We start from the raw sequence: 12,796 nt of genomic DNA, 5'->3' as shown, positions 1-12,796 counted from the left end.
TAGCTGATGAGAATGTGAAAATCCCCATTCATTGTACAACTGCTGAATGTGACAGCATATACTTTACGTATGATATTGATGGGGTTGTTGTACAGCTGAAGGAGTTGTCTGGTGTGCATGGTCGTGTTCACTATCTGTTCCTGCCGGAATTTCATCCTCATATGATGAATGAACATTATGACATCTTGAGGAAGCACTTCAAACTGAGCAACCTCACTCAGAAATATGTGAGTGCACTGCACAATTGCACCGGTTGGATGCTGGGCCATGTTGAGGGGGGCTATTTTATGAACATTTCTGTTGTTCCAGAAAGCAATGGGACAATAGACAATATGTTCATTGATAAATATGTAGCCAAGTGTAAGACTGCTGAAATATTAAATGCAGTTTTACTGGAGTTCAAGTCCGCACTGCGTGCAATGGCTCCTCGCAACATGGATCGTCCATCCATAATGAAGGCGAATTTCCATGACCTGTCCCACTTTAACGTTCTTGCTGGGGACCAGGGCTTCTTGTTCAGTTTACTGCAAAAGTGCATTAACCAGATAAGTGAGGGGTTCAACGTCCAGGTGATGTTGACACTGTCCAAGTTTGGACAAAAAGACGATGATATGCTGGATTTAAGTGCATTGGTGGATACTGAGTGCATTATGTGTGTGTCTGTGCACACTGCCTGTACGGTCCACTCAAAAGACCCAAGGATCCACATATTTTGGTCTCGGTATGGTGTGCAGGAGGTGGTGGGGAATAGAGGGAGTTTGTTCTCAGCTCTCTCTATCAACGAAACAGCCAATTTCTCCTCCAACCTTGACAACCGAGGTATAGACATCTCAAGGGCACTTCGGGGGATTTTCAGGGAGATCAGCCGGTAACCCTTTATTTTACAGTCCCCTAATTACTAGGTATTTACCTAGTAAATACATGGTAAGTTATAGTTGGTTATTGGTAATTACCACAGGTAACAAGTATGTAAATGCAGAGAAACTACAAACTACTTACTAGGTATTTACCTGGTAAATACATGGTAAGTTATAGTTGGTTATTGGTAATTACCACAGGTAACAAGTATGTAAATGCAGAGAAACTACAAACTAACTACTAAGTATTTACCTGGTAAGCATATGGTAAATTATAGTATTTTAGTGTGTAATTACTTAAGGTGATTAGTATGCAATTACAGAGAAACTACCAGGGAAAAAAACACCACTGTTAAATATCAACTCAACAAAGTACTGTGTACTTGTTACCTGTTTAGGTTGGTAATAACTCCGATTTAATTGTGTACTTCCTCAGAATGTAGGCAGACTATTTTTAGAAACACCTCCAGTATTACCCATCAATTCAAGTTAGGTGTGTAGTTATCATAGGGTTATGTTGGTAACAGTCCATGTTTATTTATTACTATCTTGAAATTAAGACGGTAGTTTCCAATAAATTACCTTGTCTTACATAGTTGTTGTTCATTGCTACACCCATTTATAGAGGGTTTATCAAATAATTTACCTTACACTTACCTGGTAACTACCCCGCAGGAACAGTTTTCCCTAATGTCATGGCACATCTTAAATACTGGGTATGTTCTTGCAAATGTTTTTACAATTTACTCAGTAAGTAAAGTGCAACTGTACTGTAAAATGAAGCCTTGTTTATTTCCATGGTATTACCGGAATTGTACCATATCATTCCCTTTTCCATAGTCACATTTTTATTTATTTGTTTTCCTAGTATGTCCTGCAACGTTACCAAGGAAAACATGACAATTTTCTTGGTAAGTAAAGTGTAACTGTACTGTAAAATGAAGCCTTGTTTATTTCCATGGTATTACCGGAATTGTACCATATAACCTGATCATTCCCCTTTTCCATATAGTCAAACTTTTTTACCTCATATGTCCTGCAACGTTACCAAGGAAAACATGACAATTTACTCAGTAAGTAAAGTGAAACTGTACTGTAAAATGAAGCCTTTTTATTTCCATGGTATTACCGGAATTGTACCATATCATTCCCTTTTCCATAGTCACATATTTTTTTTATTTTACCTCATATGTCCTGCAACGTTACCAAGGAAAACATGACAATTTACTCAGTAAGTAAAGTGCAACTGTACTGTAAAAGGAAGCCTTGTTTATTTCCATGGTATTACCAGACTCTTACCACATCCTTTGCTACTGCTTAAACATTTTTGAAATCACAAACTTTTACCGTGTGTTCTGCAACTAAAACATTCCAGCCTGGTCTCATTGTTAATACGTAGTATTAACACGTAATTTTCAAAGATAGAAAACTACATAGGCTACAGTTATGAAGAAACCAGCTTTTATCCCTTCCTGGTCATGACGTCACCGACACATCGTCTCGTTCCCTTCTCAGGGAACTAAGGTTACACTCGTAACCGAGACGTTTTATATGATAAGCACATGCTTCACTCTGCATGTGTTTATAGCTCTATGAACTGAACATGACATGATCAAGAGCTCTTCTTCATCAACCAACAAACATGACTTTCAGCATCATCTTCCTCTTGACTCTGGCAGCGTTTAGTTCAGGTTTGAATAATGATTTATGATTGTATTTCCCACCATCAGTGGAGTCCAGACTGAAGATACAGGAGATTATTACTGTCAGAGTTTAGACTACATCAACAGTAAATATGTGTTCACACAGTGATAAAAAGTTGTACAAAAATCTGTTTATGAAGAGAATGAGTCAGTGTTTCAATATGATCATCATGTTTTAGTTGTAATATATGATTCCTGTCAATCAAACTGAACAGACTGCATTCAGTCACTTCTGCTGTCTGGACGTGATGCTTTCCATTTGAGACACAGGACCTTTTATAAATTAATTATGTATTAATTATGATTTTCATAACATTTTCATATTTACACCATTGCCTATAAATGTAAGGATTATGTAACATTAGTGTCAGAACGACTGATTCTTGATCTTGATCTTTTTTATGATATTTTTATATAATAAAGTTTTTAATCTCCTATAAATGATCAGTTTGTCTGCGCTGCTTCACTAAAGCAGAAGTGAAAGTGTTCCAGTCCAGATCATGTAACCAATCAAAGAGTGAGACTGAAAACCCCATTTGCATTGTCAGGGTGGAGTGATTGTGATCCTCTCAGAATAGAGCAGCTCTGTCTCCAGAGACCATGTTCAAACCCCAAGAGCTTTATTTGACATTTACTGCTACATCAACCTTCTGAAAAGCACCTGCATCTTCATCTGTTAGTTGAATGATGTTGTCAGACACAAAGTGAACTTGTTGAGAAGCTTTATTGAATGTTGCAGCAAACACAGCAGATTGAAAGATCACACACACACACACACACACACACACTCTCTTTCAGTATTGAGTTGTAAATCACTCCAGCTGCAGCACTAGACTCATGTGAATCCTGCCTGACACAGGACACTCAGATACGGCTCATCTTCAGGAGAGAAACATCAGCACTCAGAGCTCTTGTGGAACGAGACCTCATGAGGAGCTCCATCATGTGTTACTCTGCAGACGTACAGCTCTCCCTCTTCCCAGCGTGCTTTGCTGAGGGTCAGGACGCTACTGCGGCTGTAGCGGCCGTCCTGCTGGCTCTCTGCGCTGGTCAGAACCCCCTCGGTGACCTCTGACCCGTCCAGTGTCCAGCTCACCAGCGCCCCCTGTGGAGAGTAAGAGCTGAGCAGGCAGAGCAGTGCGGCTGAGTCTCCAGAGATCTGCAGAGAAGAGGGCGGCAGCAGAGACACTGAGGGCTTCACTGTGGGACCAGCTGCAGGAGACAAACACAACACATTCACACACACACACACACACACACACACACACACACACACAACACTTTATTTTCATACATATTGCATTATAAAAGTATGTTTAATACATTAATTATGCACTGCTATATACATTAAAATGCATGTATGATCTCATCAATAAGTGTAACAGCAGTTATAACACATATTATCTATTATCAGGCCGATCTGACTGCTTTAATTCCAGCAATTATTCACTCTGAACATAAATATCTTACATTTTGAGATATTCACCTGAACTGAAAATGTAACTCAATTTCAAACAGAGTTAAAACACAATTGAATCATACAGAATGAACAAAACACTGAATTATAAGCACAACATGAGCAAAAGAGATTCAGTATCATTGACTGAACTACAGAAAGCAGCAACATTTACATTCTGATGTCAAATCTCTTTTTCCATGTATGATTTCTACAATAAAAGATGAACTAAATATGAACTCAGTGTAGAAATAAATGAAGGAAAAACAAACCTGTAATAAACTGAATAAACTCATGAGACACAGTGTGGAAATATGTTTAGACTTTTATTATTTTTTGTTGTTAAAAGGAATAATGCTATTCTTATAATAATATCATTGTTTTAGATTAAATAATTAAAATAAATAATAAATAATTATACAAAAATATCAGTAACACTTCAATTAAAGCTTTTATACATATTACATTATAAAAGTCTTATGATCTAAGGAATACATTGTAATATTATCTATTCATTGTTACACCTTTATACATTATAATTATAATACAATAAAACTCATGACAAACAATTTTAAGCTTTATGTAAAGTTTTGCCACAATATGTAATAATCATTATTATTAATAAATGTTGTTCTTCTTTCAACTATAAAACACTTTCTGAAATAAAAAATGCATATTGCATACTAAAAGTATTTTTAATTAATTCATTATATATTGTTTTACACATTATGATGCATGTATGATCTCATCAATAATCTCAATCTAATTATTATTATTATTAATAAATGTTGTTCTTTTTTCAACTATAAAACACTTTCTGAAATATAAATTGTATTTTTATTTAATATGTAATTAAATAGACTTACATTTGATCACCAGTTTAGTTCCTCCACCGAATGTGTACCACAGTGATACAATCTAATGAAACGCTCGTACAAAAACCTCTATTCCACTCGAGTGAACACACACTCCAGCAGAGAGAGAGAAACAACACTTCAACACACTGATATTAGAAGATCCTCAGCTCTTCTCAACACTCACTCATTCAGATTTGACTAAATGCTTTCTGATATAACACTGTTTAAAGAAATATATTTGATGAGCTGTGACCTCTGAGGTGACCTTTGACCTCTTTGATCATGGATGATGTTGTGGAGTTTCTCATAATGATGCTTCTGTTCTTCATATGCAGATCAATCATCATGATTCACAGAAAAACCTGCAGCTTCAAAGAAATGAATCAATAATTCTGAACATTTCAGATGCACATTGTTTAATATATAATGACCTGATTATGAGTCCTGATGAACTTCATGCATGTGGAAAATGTGGGAAAAATAGATATCATGAAAATATTTCCCAGAGAGCAACATGTCAACATTGATTCCAAAGACCATAATTTACTTTTTTTTTACTTTGTTTTCTGGTTTACTCTAAATATAGTAAAACTGATTTATTTAGTTATTGATTTCTCATTGTTAACATGCTTATAAAGGTGTAGCACATAAATAAATAATTATGGCGTTTGACACTATGTTTAAAATGATGTACATTCATGATTATCCAGTCATTTCAGTGGCCTAGAACATATCTTCATTGGTCCCTCTTTATGGTGTCCATCATGTTGAGATCACATGACTGAATTCTACTCACTTTATCTTGGTAGCAAATTATCAGAAACATTCACTTGGTGTAAATGAAACTGCAAGACAGTGAATAGATTATTTCTACAGCGGCTCTGAAAACTGAAAATGTTTCATCCACACTGACAGATGTCAATATAAAGAACCCCAGTGTCTTATCAGCCACATATAATAAACATAAAATATTTCACAATTAATCACTAAATGGTTCAATAACATTATTCTGAAAGTAAAATCTTCTATGTAGATTTTATGAGTTTGTTATCAGCACAAGCTGTTGTAAATCCTGCCCACTTCTTTGCATTGTCAGCACATGCTTCAGTGCTCTGAGAGTGTTTATAGTGCTGTGAGTTTAACACTTCATGACTGAGAGCAGAACACAATCTTCATCATCACACAAGACTAAACTACAGCAATGAACACAATCAACATCTTCATCTGGACTCTGACTCTCTGCATTCAGGGTAAATATCTTGTATAAAAATTTAGCAAAATAAACAATCACATCTCATTTACAATCATATTAATGACTAAACTGTCTAATTTCAGAGATCTGGGGACAAGTGACAGTGACTCAGAATCCAGCAATAAAACCCGTCAAACAAGGAGAAACTGTTACGATCAGCTGTAAAACCAGTCAGCCGATTTCTGGCTGTAATGACTGTGTGTCTTGGTATCAGCAGAAACCTGGAGAAGCTCCTAAACTCCTGATTTATTACATAAGAAGACTTCAGTCAGGAACTCCATCTAGATTCAGTGGCAGTGGATCTGACTATGGCAGTGATTTTACTCTGACCATCAGTGGAGTCCAGACTGAAGATACAGGAGATTATTACTGTCTGAGTTATCACAGTGGTCCACTGTTCACACAGTGATAAAGAGTCGTACAAAAACCTCTGTCAGTCAGACGTCACAGTGACTGCACTGATACAGCTGAGAGAAACTGCAGCTGCTGATGGAGGATCACAAACTACACAATATCAGACCTTTCACAGACTTTATTCATTTATTATGATGTGAGTAAACATGTAATATAATAATATAATCTTATATCTCTTACTAAACTGGACTGAAATGTGTAGAAAATGTGGTAACACTTCAGAATACTGTTTCTTACTGCATAACTAATAAGGAATTACTCAAGAACTAATGGGTAGTTCTTCATTAACTACTTCACTACTGTTAACTACTAAGGAAGATGTGTTAACTAATCTGTATGTAATAGAATTTTATGGTTGTGTTAAGTATCAGTTAGTTAATCAATAACTAATGAATTCTGTCATACCTCCTGAAGAACTACTATTAATTATCTACTAATTAAGGTTCAAGAAAATAACTAAGAAGTAACTAATGAACAGTCATACAAACTACATTGAGTTGTGCCCTTCCTTATTTACTAATGTTATTACAGTTTTCTCGATTGCTTAGCAGAGCTATGTGGTATTTCTCTGCAGAGCTATGTGGTATTTTAACACACCTGTTCAACATGAGCCAGCGTTTACAGAAGGTCCCAAGGTTGTGGAAGACATCTTGCCTGGTCCCTGTTCCAAAGAAAAATCATCCAACCCACCATGATGACTACAGACGTTTGAGAGAATAGTCCTTCGCTACATCAGGACTAGTGTGTCAACTCAAATGGACCCCTTACAGTTTGCATATCAGCCCAACATCAGTGTTGATGATGCCCTCATTTATATTCTGCAGAGGGCTTATACTGCTAGGGGAGAAGATGGGAAGGATGAAGGTGGTTACATCACTGGTCCTGTGGTGTTTGGACTACCTATCCCTCAGACCACAGTATGTACGCCTGCAGAACAGTGTCTCAAGCACAGGGGTGCCTCAAGGAACTGTACTGGCTCCGTTCCTGTTTACCATCTACACAGCGGATTTTCAATATAACACGGACAGATGCTTCTTGCAGAAATTCTCAGATGACACCACAGTTGTCGGCCTTATAAGAGGAGGTGATGAGGAGGAGTACAGAGGAACACTCAACAACTTTGTGCAATGGAGTGTGGACAATCATCTCCATCTGAATACCACAAAAACCAAGGAAAGGGTTGTGGACTTCAGGAGGGGGAGGAGGAGGATCCAACCAACACCTATAACCATCGGGGGCACTGAGGTGGAGCTGGTGGCCAATCACAAGTACCTTGGTGTGCAGCTTGACAGTAAGCTGGACTGGAAGAGCCATATGGAGGCGGTGTACCGCAAGGGGCAAAGCCGACTTTACTTTTTAAGGAGGCTAAGGTCGTTTAATATCGGTCAACCCTTGCTCTGCAGTGTCAATCAAACAGGGGTGGCCAGTGCTCTGTTTTTTGCTGTGGCCTGTTGGGGAGACAGGAACAGAGTGGACAAGCTCATTAAGAAGGCCGGCTCGGTGGTCGGGGCTGAACTAGAGACGGTTCAGCAAGTGGCAGGGGCCAGAACATTGAAAAAACTAAAATCAATACTGACCAACCCTGCACACCCAATCCACCACCTGAAGGTGATAAACAGTAGCTCCTTCAGTCAAAGACTGATAGCACCAATGTGCAAGTCGGAGCGGTATAGGAAGTCCTTCATACCAGCTGCTATACGACTTTATAATGCACAAATATAACTTCCTTTTATTTAGATTGTTGTATTTTAACTTAACTTATAGATATGTTCTGAGTGAATGTATGGTGTTGGTTTTGTCTTGAAGCTGCCGTGACACTGTAATTTCCTGCAAAGGATTAATAAAAAGGATCTATCTATCTATCTATCTATCTTAAAACACATTTCTTAAAACTATGTCTCGTATTCTCAAAACAGTAAACACAAATCCACAACGTCTCACCCAGTTCCCCAAACATCATATTTTCAGGTCAAAATGAAGCTCTACACTCAAAACCATTCACTCTTGCTGAAAAACCAAACTTTGCCCTCAGACATCACACACAAGCCCTCACAAACACACACACTACAACATAGTCTTACACACTGGTGCAATACATTCAAAACAACATTTCCAAAACTGGTAAGTTATGTTGCTTGTGGTTCCCCCCTCACAAACCTTTTCACACGATGAACACAAAAGACACAACTAATGGATATGTCACAGGTCGGGGTGGAGCGCCAGCGGGCCGCCCACCCCTCCGCCCGTGTGCCGCCCCTGAGGAGCTGACCATTGGACACAAAGGAGGCAGACACAGAATTAAAAATAAATATTCTTTATTAAATAATAAAAACAATATAAAGTCCCTTCAGCATCCTCTTTTCTTCGGGAGCAGGTTCTTCCAGCATTAGCAGGCTCTTCCAGCATCAGCAGGCTCTTCCAGCATCAGCAGGCTCTTCCAGCATTAGCAGGCCCTTCCGGCATTAGCCGGCTCTAGCATCAGCAGGCTCTTCCAGTATCAGCAGGCCCTTCCAGCGTTAGCCGGCTCTTCACTAGCCTCAGGCTCTTCCAGCATTAACAGGCTCTTCCAGCATCAGCAGGCTCTTCCAGTATCAGCAGGCCCTTCCAGCGTTAGCCGGCTCTTCACTAGCCTCAGGCTCTTCCAGCATTAACGGGCTCTTTCAGCATCAACAGGCCCCTCCAGCATTAGCCGGCTCTTCACTAGCCTCAGGCAGAGAGTGGAAGATACATGTAACTCACAGCGTTAGCAGAGTCTTCACTGGACTCAGGCAGAGAGAAATGGATACATGTAACTCACAGCGTTAGCAGGTTCTTCACTGGACTCAGGCAGAAAGAAATGGATACGTGTAACTCACAGCGTTAGCAGGTTCTTCACTGGACTCAGGCAGAGAGAGGAATGATACGTGTAACTCACAGCGTTAGCAGGTTCTTCACTGGACAGCTGTGACTGCGAGTGAACAGCAGAAATAATTCCCACACTCACATATCCACCACACACTGTAAGGTTTCACTCGTGCTCACTTCCACAATAAAACTGCAATTCAACAGACTCACGGTGCAACCAAGGCTTACACCCGCAATCCAGCCGAAGTCTTCTCTCTCTCACTTTCTCTCTCTCACTTTCTTGCCGCGGCCGCTCGCGTGCTGCGTGCCTCACCTCTCCTCGAGCCCTCCTGCGCGCCTTCCTCACTGCCAAAGTGTCCTTTTATCAGCCACCTTCCTCCTCCATGTCCCAATCACCATCCTGTATCCTCCCCTCTCACACCTGCCGCGAGTTTTCCTCATCAAGCCTCGCCCGCCGCCATGACACTCACGCGGGAAACCGGAACCATCCCGGTGTCACCGCGGAAGCACTCCCCGGGGGAAACACGTTCTCAAAAAAAAGGTTCCCGCCTTCGTCACCCCGTGACATCCTCCCCCACCAATCCGCTCCAGGGAACGCCGAAGAAAAAAAGAAAGAGAAAAAAAAGAGACAGAGCAAAAACAAACAACAAAAAAAAAGGGAAAAAAAACTGGTCGCCATACCTTCGGCCCACGGTCGCTCAACTCAGGGAGGCATCCTGCCGACTACGCCACTTGTCACAGGTCGGGGTGGAGCGCCAGCGGGCCGCCCACCCCTCCGCCCGCGCGCCGCCCCTGAGGAGCTGACCGTGGACACAAAGGAGGCAGACACAGAATTAAAAATAAATATTCTTTATTAAATAATAAAAACAATATAAAGTCCCTTCAGCATCCTCTTTTCTTCGGGAGCAGGTTCTTCCAGCATTAACAGGCTCTTCCAGCATCAGCAGGCTCTTCCAGCATTAGCAGGCCCTTCCGGCATTAGCCGGCTCTAGCATCAGCAGGCTCTTCCAGTATCAGCAGGCCCTTCCAGCGTTAGCCGGCTCTTCACTAGCCTCAGGCTCTTCCAGCATTAACAGGCTCTTCCAGCATCAGCAGGCTCTTCCAGTATCAGCAGGCCCTTCCAGCGTTAGCCGGCTCTTCACTAGCCTCAGGCTCTTCCAGCATTAACGGGCTCTTTCAGCATCAACAGGCCCCTCCAGCATTAGCCGGCTCTTCACTAGCCTCAGGCAGAGAGTGGAAGATACATGTAACTCACAGTGTTAGCAGAGTCTTCACTGGACTCAGGCAGAGAGAGGAATGGATACGTGTAACTCACAGCGTTAGCAGGTTCTTCACTGGACTCAGGCAGAGAATGGATACATGTAACTCACAGCGTTAGCAGGTTCTTCACTGGACTCAGGCAGAGAATGGATACGTGTAACTCACAGCGTTAGCAGAGTCTTCACTGGACTCAGGCAGAGAGAGGAATGGATACGTGTAACTCACAACGTTAGCAGAGTCTTCACTGGACTCAGGCAGAGAGAGGAATGGATACATGTAACTCACAGCGTTAGCAGGTTCTTCACTGGACTCAGGCAGAGAGAAATGGATACGTGTAACTCACAGCGTTAGCAGGTTCTTCACTGGACTCAGGCAGAGAACGGATACATGTAACTCACAGCGTTAGCAGGTTCTTCACTGGACTCAGGCAGAGAGAGGAATGATACGTGTAACTCACAGCGTTAGCAGGTTCTTCACTGGACAGTTGTGACTGCGAGTGAACAGCAGAAATAATTCCCACACTCACATATCCACCACACACTGTAAGGTTTCACTCGTGCTCACTTCCACAATAAAACTGCAATTCAACAGACTCACGGTGCAACCAAGGCTTACACCCGCAATCCAGCCGAAGTCTTCTCTCTCTCACTTTCTCTCTCTAACTTTCTCTCTCTCCCGTGGCCTCCCGCCGCGGCCGCGGCCACTCGCGTGCTGCGTGCCTCACCTCTCCTCGAGCCCTCCTGCGCGCCTTCCTCACTGCCAAAGTGTCCTTTTATCAGCCACCTTCCTCCTCCATGTCCCAATCACCATCCTGTATCCTCCCCTCTCACACCTGCCGCGAGTTTTCCTCATCAAGCCTCGCCCGCCGCCATGACACTCACGCGGGAAACCGGAACCGTCCCGGTGTCACCGCGGAAGCACTCCCCGGGGGAAACACGTTCTCAAAAAAAGGTTCCCGCCTTCGTCACCCCGTGACAGATACACCCATACACAAAAGAAATATATTTGAAATATATTTTCAGGATATATTTTGGAATATATGCAAATATTTGAAATTGGCCCAATAAATATATTGCATACTTATATTTCATATATTTTTGTTATATTTCAGAATATATTTCAATGTATTTTTTTCTGTATGGGTCCCCAAAAGTGTCAAAAATATATGTGGCATATATTCCAAATACATTGAAATATATTCTGAAATATAACAAAAATATATGAAATATATTTATAGGGCCAATTTCAAATATTTGCATATATTCCAAAATATATTCTGAAAATATATTTCAAATATATTTCTTTTGTGTATGGGCATTGGCACATTTTTATTAATTCATGTACTACACATTACAACACACTAGGGCTGTCACTTTTTATTCTATATTCGAATATGCATTTGAACATGACGTGAAATATCCATAATCGAACTATAAATAGACTATCCGGTTTTTAAAGTGCCATGTGTAGCGCATTTTTTACAGTCTATGATTAGACCGTTTGGTTTTTATTTTATTGTTTGCCATCTCAACCAGTAGAGGGCGCTCTAGACATATTGTAGCGTAGGTCCATGACCAAACCAAGCAAGTAATGCCAATAGCTACTCTGTTTTGAAAATGGTAGACAACAAACAGAATGGCCAGACTGAGCGGACAATTACAACCCCAACGTATCTTAAAAGTAGTGTCTGGAAACATTTTGGGTACTACACCGTAGACGGTAAAATAACCGTAAAAGATAAAGTTGTTTGCCGAATTAGCAAAAAACGGTTTACTTACACATCATCCACATCCAATCTTCACGCTCACCTGTCGAGTAACCATCCAAAGGAGACAGCGGAGTCAGAGACACAGCAGACAGCCAGAGCATCAGGCGTCCAACATCGTATGACTGCATACTTTCATGCACAACCGGTCGGCACCTTGCCAGATGCACGGGTAAAGGCCATCACCGATAAGATGGCAAGGTTTATTTGCAGGGATATGAGACCTATAAGTGTAATTACGGGAGACGGGTTTCAGGACCTCATAATGGAACTGGAGCCACGATACACAATTCCATGTCGCACCACTATGTCAGCCCGCATAGTAGAGTTGTATGACACCACACAAGAAAACATTAAGACCTTATTGCAGGACAAGAAACTCGCTCTA

At 41.0% G+C, this 12,796-nt stretch overlaps 1 protein-coding gene and 1 gene segment (V, D, J or C); one reads left to right on the top strand and one right to left on the bottom strand.

Annotated features, from left to right (window-relative positions):
- LOC311283110 (uncharacterized protein) overlaps positions 1-12,796 on the top strand; it is a 790,474-nt gene that overhangs the window by 82,702 nt on the left and 694,976 nt on the right. The window lies entirely within an intron of this gene.
- Positions 3,267-5,217, bottom strand: LOC311282762 (immunoglobulin lambda constant 7-like). The segment is given in 3 exons: positions 5,146-5,217; positions 4,883-4,934; positions 3,267-3,772 (listed from the first exon to the last, which is right to left on the bottom strand).

This window comes from Rutilus rutilus, assembly GCF_951802725.1.
Source record: "Rutilus rutilus genome assembly, chromosome: 23".
NCBI classification, from domain to species: Eukaryota; Metazoa; Chordata; class Actinopteri; order Cypriniformes; family Leuciscidae; genus Rutilus; species Rutilus rutilus.
This window is presented reverse-complemented; position numbering and strand designations above follow the sequence as displayed.